The sequence below is a fragment of the Mus pahari genome, chromosome 11 (assembly GCF_900095145.1).
Source record: "Mus pahari chromosome 11, PAHARI_EIJ_v1.1, whole genome shotgun sequence".
Lineage (NCBI taxonomy): Eukaryota > Metazoa > Chordata > Mammalia > Rodentia > Muridae > Mus > Mus pahari.
Window position 1 is genome coordinate 2303174 of NC_034600.1, and position 9218 is coordinate 2312391.

Below are 9218 nucleotides of genomic sequence, written 5' to 3' on the forward strand. Positions count from 1 at the left end.
ACTTAAGTCAGTGACTGCAGAGGACCCAAGTGAAGGAAGGTGGTAAGACGGAAGCATCCAATGGCTGAAACAGAGCCAAATGTCCTGTTTCCCTTCCTCCAGCCTTCCAGTGTGTATCAGTCCACATCCCCATGTCCACGGAGGCAAAGGCCTGCAGCATTGGGTAGAAGCCATTCAAATAGAAGCTCAGCCCACAAGACTGCCGAGAGGGTCTGACAGCAGCACCGCTCACTGATGTGTAACCACAGCTACTCTTGGGGGAGTCATGTAGTTTGGGAGACTAATACCTGCCCCAGGACTGAGGAGGCAAGGAATAAGTGTCACAGGAAAAGTGATGTTGAAGGGAAGGTGATACCCTAACCAGGTGTGCTCAACAGAGAAAGCGGTGGAGGAGAGAGCCAGGTTGGACATCTTCAGCAGCCCACCAGGATCTCAACAGTAAGTCAGAGGGCCAGAGTGAGGGGGCTGAAGGCTTCAGTCATCTCAGAGCCCAGGGAAGGGGCACAGAAAGAGATCATATTATAAGAACTCCTCAATGCTCATCATCACAGGGCATGTGCACTGTGGCATGTGTCACAGTTATGTCGTGACAAACATAAAACTGGAGGAACAAAGTGGCAAGGATCTCATCACTCATCACCCTGCGGACTGGACAAGACACCGCTTTCCCAGGACAGTGTGTCACTCAATGCTGCTCAATGTAGCACCCAAAGCAGGGGTATCGACCATTCCCTGAAACCACGTGGACTCCTGCAGCACCAGAGCAGGAGCAGCTTGCACTACCATTCTGTTTCCAAGGGGCTGTGAGCATCTGTGCCAAGACTGAACGCTTGTCACAATGATGTACTGTCAAGAGGGAAAAGATGTTTTCTTTAGAGGTAGTGAAGCTACTGCTCACAATCCTGAATATAACAAAAGGCCGAACTGAGCAAGGCAAGGAGACGTGTGTGCGGGCTCTGAGCTGGGATGTGGCCACACTATGATCAGCTGTGATCCTCTTACATCTTTTTCTGACATCCTTGGAAATGACAGCAAACTGGCTACGGTCCATGCTCCAGGTCTTTCTTTGCAACCTCTTCCTTACTGTCATGGAATATGTGTCTTTTGTGGATTTCCTTGGGTCTTAGTGTTGGCTGAGAGCTAGGTACACCCTGCTTATCTATGAGTTCATGAGCATGCACATACACTCACAACAATGCACACAAACACACACACACACACGCACACGCACATGTACACATACATGTATGCATTTACTTATACACATGTACACATACATGCATGCATGCACTCATACACACATGCATACTCATACTCACACACACATATACACACATGCATGCATGGACTCATACACACACATGTACACACATATGCATGCATGCACATGCTCAGGCACACACATGCATGCATGAATACACTCATATGCACACACACTTGGATTCACACACACATGTGTGCATGTACTCATACACACATGCATGCATTCATGAACACTTGCACTCATACACACATGTATGCATGCACTCATGCATACACATGCATGTATGAGTACATAAACACTTGCACTCATTCACACTGATGAACACACATATGCATGCATTCACATGCTCAGGCACACACACACACATTCATTCATTCATTCATTCATTCATTCATTCATGTACTCATACACACATACAAACATGCAGGCACACATGCATATACCCACTCACACATACTGAGAAACATCTCAAAATCTCTCATTTGGTTGTACCACTCTCAAGACCCATGAAGCAAATGTCATACATAGTGGGATAACACAGGCTTTATCTGTTGCTCTGTTCTCACTCTGCCCAATTTCAGATCATGCTCACACAGTTTCCACCATCTTGAACTGTGTGGCACAAACACTTCTAGCTCTACTTTGAATTGAATTTTGGCGTAACTTGATGGCCAACTCAGAGGGAAAGCAAAGCCATCGGGTGAGTCTGTGTAGGTGAGGATGAATACAGCTCATGTAGAAAGAGACTGTGATGTGCAGTAAGTGTGTTGAGATCTCAGGAGAAGAGGCTGACAGGCCAGTCACACAGCTCCTCAGCATCTACCATAGCGCCAGCCAATGGTGAGGGGCAATGCTCGCATCTCAGTGTCTTTTCCTTTCAAGGGGAATTGCATTTAAAGGAAGAAAATTAAGCATCAAACACACACGCATAGATCAGAGTATCCTCTCTTCAAGGTAAGAGTGCACCAACTGAAGGTGGGGGCTGAGTGTGCATCTTAGTCTTTGCTGTGCATTTCAAAACATCTATGCCTTTCTCCTAACGGTGAAGGCCAAAACATATTTCAGTATGTGATATTTAATCCTGACTTCCCACTTGATTGGATTAAGGCAGATGGATTTCTGAGTTCGAGGCCAGCCTGGTCTACAGAGTGAGTTCCATGACAGCTAGGGCTACACAGAGAAGCCCTGTCTTGAACACCCCCCCCCCATCCAATGAAGGAATGAACTCAAGACAGTGTACATTCCTAGGGTGTCACAGCCATAGACCACTGAGGTGGCACTTCCTCAAGGAGCCGGGAAGACATGGATATGGCACCTGGAATGAGAAATCTGGCTCACATCTTCATTCAGCTGAAAGCTGAGCATTTGGTCTGCTCAGTCAGGCTCACCTGAGAAAAGAGAGGAGGATACTATGGGTGTTGATGACAGCATTACCCTAAACTGGAGGGACAGGTGCCCAGGAATATGGTAAAACCCCAGTAATGTGGTGACAAGACTCATCTATTCAGTCTGGCCATATTTTTCTGACTTTTTGTCTCCCTCCATCCCCTGATGGCAGAGGAATAGATTAAAGCCTTCTGATTGGGGTGTTTAAGTGTTGAGTGGGGTGTTAGGTTATCATCATGGGGGTCAGTCACTGCAAATTTAGTAAGGATTTAGTTTAATTAAAGTGTTTGATTTGCATTCACTAAATGTAGGATAAATTCCCACAACCCTTAACATCAGCAACTAAGTGTTTAACTTGCTTAGAGCCTAGAAGCCCCTTGGTCTGGGTCTGAATTTAATCTAAACTTCTAGTTAATTAGGGTCAGAGGAGCTAGAAAGAGTGAGAGAGGGGTCACAACACACAGGAAGAGCTCATAAGTAGTTTAGGTGCTCAAGTAGATATTTTGTCATGTCTGTCATGGAAATAAGATTAGGAATATAGACTAGAGAAGTCATACAACACTTTGCTTAAGTGAAAATCCTATTAACAGAGGTAAAGAAGGATTGTTGGAATGGTTAAGACTGTTAAAGGTAATTTATTTCATCATAGGATAATGGTAATGCAGTCCTATTTGAATTAATATAAACAGTTGAGAATGTTGGCTAATGACATATGAACTAGGGGATCAGGTAATATTACCAGTAGACAATAATAGCTGCTATTCATTCTATCTGGACAATCGATTATTACACTAAGGTTTCCCGTACTTAATTTGGGTTTAGTCCACCCCATCCTCCTGCTAGAATACACGAGAGATCCAGAAAAACAAACAAACAAAAACAAAAACTGAAGGTGGGGATTTTTCAGGGGTCGATTTGAAACACATTACAAACATTAGGGAAAGAAATGCCTAGAGTTATTCCTGGTATTCAGAGGTGAGCTGGGGTTAAGCATTAGTATCTCGCCTGTCACTGTTTGAGAATGTCAGGTAGTGCCTGCGTACAACATGCTTCAGGAGAACCAACCCACAACTCCCTCTTCTCAAATTACTTCCTCCAATCTCCCTCCACAACTTCATGTGTTCTGTTTTTAAACCCACTAATCTACTCAGTACTGGCTGTATGCGCACGAATGTAGGACCATCTGCTGGAGTATGGGTAACCTCTGGGTGACCCATCAACGGGGAAAACTGATATTCTCTCCCCAGCAGCCATCACAAACAGCTCCTTGGCTAGGGGTACCTGGTTTTATTAACAGCATGGCATTATACACTAATTCTTCACTGTAGTCGCTACCCCACACTAAGGATCTAGAAGTGGTTTGCCCATGAATTACTTAGGCAGTTGCATTAAAAAATTCATCTTCTGCTTCCATAGATCATGGTTTGTTAATAAAAATTAGGACACTTGGTTGTGTGCTTATTTCCAGTCTGGTCATGTAAATAGTAAGTGTGGACTGAATATAATGATGAGTGAGCTTGATGTAATGACTGTTAAACTGACAGCACAGATTATGGGATTATTAATATAGGGACACTGTAGCAAATGCTCGGGGATTTGTGCCCAGCGGTGCATCTCATGACCTTACTATAGAATAAGGCATACTAGGTAGTGAGGGAGTTTTTGAGTTCCAAAGACTGGGTTCAATTCCTATAAGTCTAGAAATAAAACAGATTAAAGATCTATTGTTTACTGTATCACAGCAACCTTTACTAGACACGTTCTATGCATAAAGGAGAGTTGATATAGATGGAAGTTGGTCCCATACAGAAAGTTATTTCATAATAAATGTACTAGTTGGTTATATCAAAATTAAGGGGAAGATGCTCAAGTTTATAAAACTGTAGTGGTGAGAAACAAAGTTTTAACTATAAGATTGCAAACAGTTCTGGATGGAAGGCATCATGCAATAATCCTAGGGGCGGTGTGGGTGTTAGGGTGAAGTAATAATATGTGTACTTGGGTATAAATCAGCATCCGAGGGATAAGCGGTCTATTAGTTGACCTGATAGAACGACCACCAATGTTACGCCAGTGAGCCTGAGCTATAGCACATGCACATGCGGCTCTGCGCATGCGTGCATTATTTAAGAGCTGAGACTCACTCCAGTCATAAAGCCCAGTACAATGACGAGCTGAAAGTAGCTAGGGCAAAATCGCATGGTTTACATTTATTAGGGATTCAGCTATAAAAGGTGGAATCCATATAGTGCCATGGTAAGGACTGGGGTTGGGGCATTTATAAAATATTGCATTGGTGATAGATTGAGGAGGGCCCCAGGGAACAGGGACAGTTAGCATGTACCCCAATATTTTTATTTGACTAAAGTGAGGGGTGTTGTGGAAAGAAAATTTTAAATGATTAATCACTTCATTAAATTATGAAACAGCCCTAAGATATGTTCTTTCCTTCTGTCCAGGCCTCAGAGACTACATCATGCCTCTGCAATATTCCCCAGGCCAGCCAGGCATTTCCAGAAAATACAACTCCTACATTTAAAGGATTGGTGAGTCTCGTGAAGAGTGGTTGGGGTCTGCGGTGAGCGGGAGCTTTAAACTTTGAATAAAGGTCTCAATTTCATTTTGAGTAGTCAAATGGAACTTGAAAGAATAAAGTACAATAAGAGAGGGACACACACACACACACACACACACACACACACACACACACGTAGGGCAGCAGGAGTCGGGGAATAAAGAAAGTGGGTGAATACCTGCATCCTGCCAGAGTTCCAGTGCTCTGGGTGGGACTTGGAGGACTGACGCAGGCTTTCCACACAGCCCCTGGTGAGTGTCTGGCTGTGGGAAGCCACAAACCCCAGTCCGCAGAGGGTGGATGGGGCAGTCCAAATTCTCTGGGCCTCATAGAGCCCAAAGATAACAAGTTCTCAGTCTCAGGCATCCCAGATGCCGTTGGACACCGAAGAAGAGCTGAGAACAAAGTGGAGGCCCAGGAGAGGGTGGCTTGGTCATTCCTGGGTTAGAAGAGAGGAGAGGGCAGGGAGAAAAAGGGGTGCTCGGTGATTCCCACTCTCGGATGAGAGTCTTCGGTCTTGTCCATGGTGTAGGAAGGCCTTCTGGTGGGAGGTTAGACGCAGCTTTTTAGAGGAAAGCCCATCCCATCATTCAAGCATGACAGGCCTTGATGAGCAGAGACAGTCTATGGTTTTAGAGCTTTGTTGTAGAAAGGCAGGGAGAAAGAGAGATGATAAAAGAGAGAGGTGGGCCGTGGCCACATGGAGAGAAGGGGGAAGGGAGAGAGAGAAGGAGGGCTAGAGATGAGAGTAAGAAAGGTGAGAGCTAAAGAGAGCAAGGAGGGGTGAAGCAGCCCCTTTTATAGTGGGCTGGACTAACTTGCTGTTGCCAGGTAACTGTGGGGAGGAGCATGCCTGGCTATAGTCAGGTAACTGTGGGGGTGGAGTCTAGTTAGAATGTCAGGGGCTTGGGGCTTTGTCTGCATGACTGATAGTCACAGAGTTATGGAGTTAGGGGCTCTGTAGTATCAGGCACCTGTCTGGGGAACGTGGCAGCTCACTGTTCTGTCCCTTGTAGAGTTTTCTACTGGATCTCTTCCCCAACACACACACAAGTCGAAGAGAGAAGGAGAGAGAGGCAGAGACAGAGATTGGGGCTCGAGGAGAGAAAAATTAGCAGCCATTTTAACAGATGGGAACAGACAGGTGAGAATGGATGAGGACTCTCTACTTTCATGATGCAGCAGCCCCATCTTCCCTACCCACCCCCTCTCGCCAGTCTGGGGATTGAGGTGAATTAACTCATCTGTAAGCTCAGAGGGGAGGGTGGATTTTTAAATCCTACGAAGCTCATAGGCTGGGGAAGAGCAAGCTGCAGACCCATTCTGAGAATTCTGTCTGTCCCATCATTTGGGGAGTGCATGTCCTTACAGAGTCCACAGGGAAGTGGGTACTCAGACGACTGCCCTAGTTGGGAAGGTTCAGAATGGCACTGTGGACTTCAGACAAGCAAGGTTACAGATGAAATTAACTTAGGAACATTTGGGCCTCGTGGCTTGCTGGAGATGTGTCATTCTCTGTGGAGAAATCAGAAGCGTCCTTTCACACAAGATCTCAGTCCCGGGAGCAGCCGATGCACACTGGATACTGCAGAGCAAGGGCATCCTCCTGAAAAGGTCTCAGCACACCACCCGTCCGGCTACACCAAGGTTTGTGTGTCCTGTCTGTCTCCTTCCAGAAGCAAAAGGCTATGGTGCACTGTAAGGAGAAAGCTGATAAAGAATGGACTTTTAGCATGAAAAATGGCTTCTTGCACTAATGATTCCACTATTACTTCATGAATCACAGTTAAAAGCTAATGTGGGGCTGAATAACTGCCTATATAGTTCAAGGGGGGAAAATATAAGAAATTCCACCAGAATATTTCTTCCTGCTGCCGTTTTGTCAGATTTAAAGAACAAAGAAATGCCCTTGCATTCGGCTTTACCTCAAGGAACCAAGAGACAAGGAGAGTGCTGGTTGTCCTGTGTGCCTTTGACTTTCCTGACAGGCTAATTTGCTCCTGGTGAAACACTTATTGCTAAGAACAGCTAGAATGGCGGTGGGTCGGGGCAGGGATATAGATCTGCTTGCATCCTCACTCACAAGTCAATGTTACAATTCTAGGGATCAGAAAATTGCCAATGAAACAAAAGCACAGCAGGGACCCGGTGAGGGGGAGGAGGTCCTGTCAGGACACTGGCTGCGTGCCCACCATACCAGAGTGACCCTTCAGACCAGGAGGAAGCTGTCAGGCTGATTGCATTGGGACCCCATTCAAGCATCCGCAGGCCTGGCTCTCCCAGGCAGGCGGGGTTTGACCAGGCCTGCAAATGATTTGGTACTCCATGGTGACCCCACCCAAACATCATTAGGACTGGGTATCCTACTCAGGTGGGGGTTTGACCAAGACTGTAGATGCAGCCTGGGCAGGTTGGGACTGCCTGGTAAGTTGAGATGGGCAGAGGAAAGGCGGGCCTGCCATTTGCACGCTAATTAGTGCTTCTTATTAGGAACGGTCTGGGCTGACTCAGGTCCAGGGAAGGTGCCCACGGCGCAGCACTGATTGGCACAAGCTGAAGCCAGTTCTGACGGTAAACGGCTGGCAGATGCCACCAGCACCATGACATGCACAGTGCCCTGACACACACAGCCAGAGCCTCATCAGATCTCTGCACTCTCCCTCTACTGGTTGGAACTGGCACTGCGCTCTGTGCCTGAGGGACCCACAGGGTCTAGGGAGGTGGTGTTTAGTTAGATGTCTTTGCATTCTGTCCGTTCAGTTGCTGCCACGAGCACTCCTGGAGGGCTTCTGAAAATACCGAGAAGTTGATAACATCAGGGTCAGCAGGAGACGGAATAGAAGGGACTCTCTATTGCCACATTACACTGCAGATGCAATACAAGCATGAGCTGTAGAGCAAGGGTAAAAAGGGGACACCCATCAGACGACTTCAAGCCAGGTTCACTACCCTGTGACTCAAGACCATCTCAAACAACTGATTCGTTTCCAGAACTACCTCTCTGAACAGGGTGCTCAGGCAACCTCCCTTGGGCCTCTGCTTATGTGTCTGCTGAAGCAGCTCTGTAGGATGTCTGTCAGCTGCTACCCCTTGGGTCTGTTAACCTACAGGCAGGACTGAGACTCCACTCTGCCTCTGTGAGTGAGGACTCACATAGGAGAGTGTCAGGTAGCACTGGGAGAAGGGATTTGTCTTACACATAAATGCCTCCGTGGCTGGACAAACTTCAAAGTGGAGCTTGCTTGTGTTGAAGGCTGGATAAGTGTGTGTGTGTGTGTGTGTGTGTGTGTGTGTGTGTGTGTGTGTTCGGAAAGATGGCTATTCCATTTAAGCAGCTCAGCTTTAAAGTTCTCTCTTATAAAGACACCAGAATCCTCATCAGGTGATTGCTCCTTCCTACTGAGCAGCAAAGAAAGAATTACAATGAGAACCTGGTAAATAAAGGCACAACCTAGACACCTGTGTCCCTTTGGAAGCTACCTGACAGCCTGGTAGGAGGAAGCTCATGCATAAGAATGTCTATTCAAAACCCCTACGTGTTAAGGACTCTTTTCCCAAGGCCATAGCAGATGCTGATGGTCCCTGAGCCTAGGTGTCATGGCCACCAGAAAAGCCAAGGCAGTGGGTGCTGAAGGGTTAAAGTGTACATGGAATGGGGAGCCAAAGACTAATCACTGATAACCACAGATCCTCAGACTCCTGCCTGGAGACCACAGGCCACCATTCATGAGACTGGCACTTCTAGTACAGTAGAAAGCAGAAACCACACAAATATCACTTCCCTATGACCATAGTGAGATCTCTCTCTTTTTTATTTTTTATTGTTTTTATTTTTTTTATTGCAACTAACAAGGGTATAATTGTTGTACTGGATAGCTTTGTGTCAACTTGACACAGCTGGAGTTATCACAGAGAAAGGAGCCTCAGTTGGGGAAATGTCTCCATGAGATCCAGCTGTAAGGCATTTTCTCAATTAGTGATCAAGGGGGGAGG

General features: G+C 46.3%; 1 long non-coding RNA gene across 1 annotated transcript in view; it reads left to right on the forward strand.

Moving 5' to 3' along the window:
* Positions 1 to 6733: 6733 nt before the first annotated feature.
* Positions 6734 to 9218, forward strand: part of LOC110328752 — a 14681-nt gene continuing 12196 nt past the window's right edge. The window contains exon 1 of the long non-coding RNA XR_002380880.1: positions 6734 to 6872. This is a non-coding gene — a long non-coding RNA (uncharacterized LOC110328752). The remainder of the gene's footprint in view (positions 6873 to 9218) is intronic.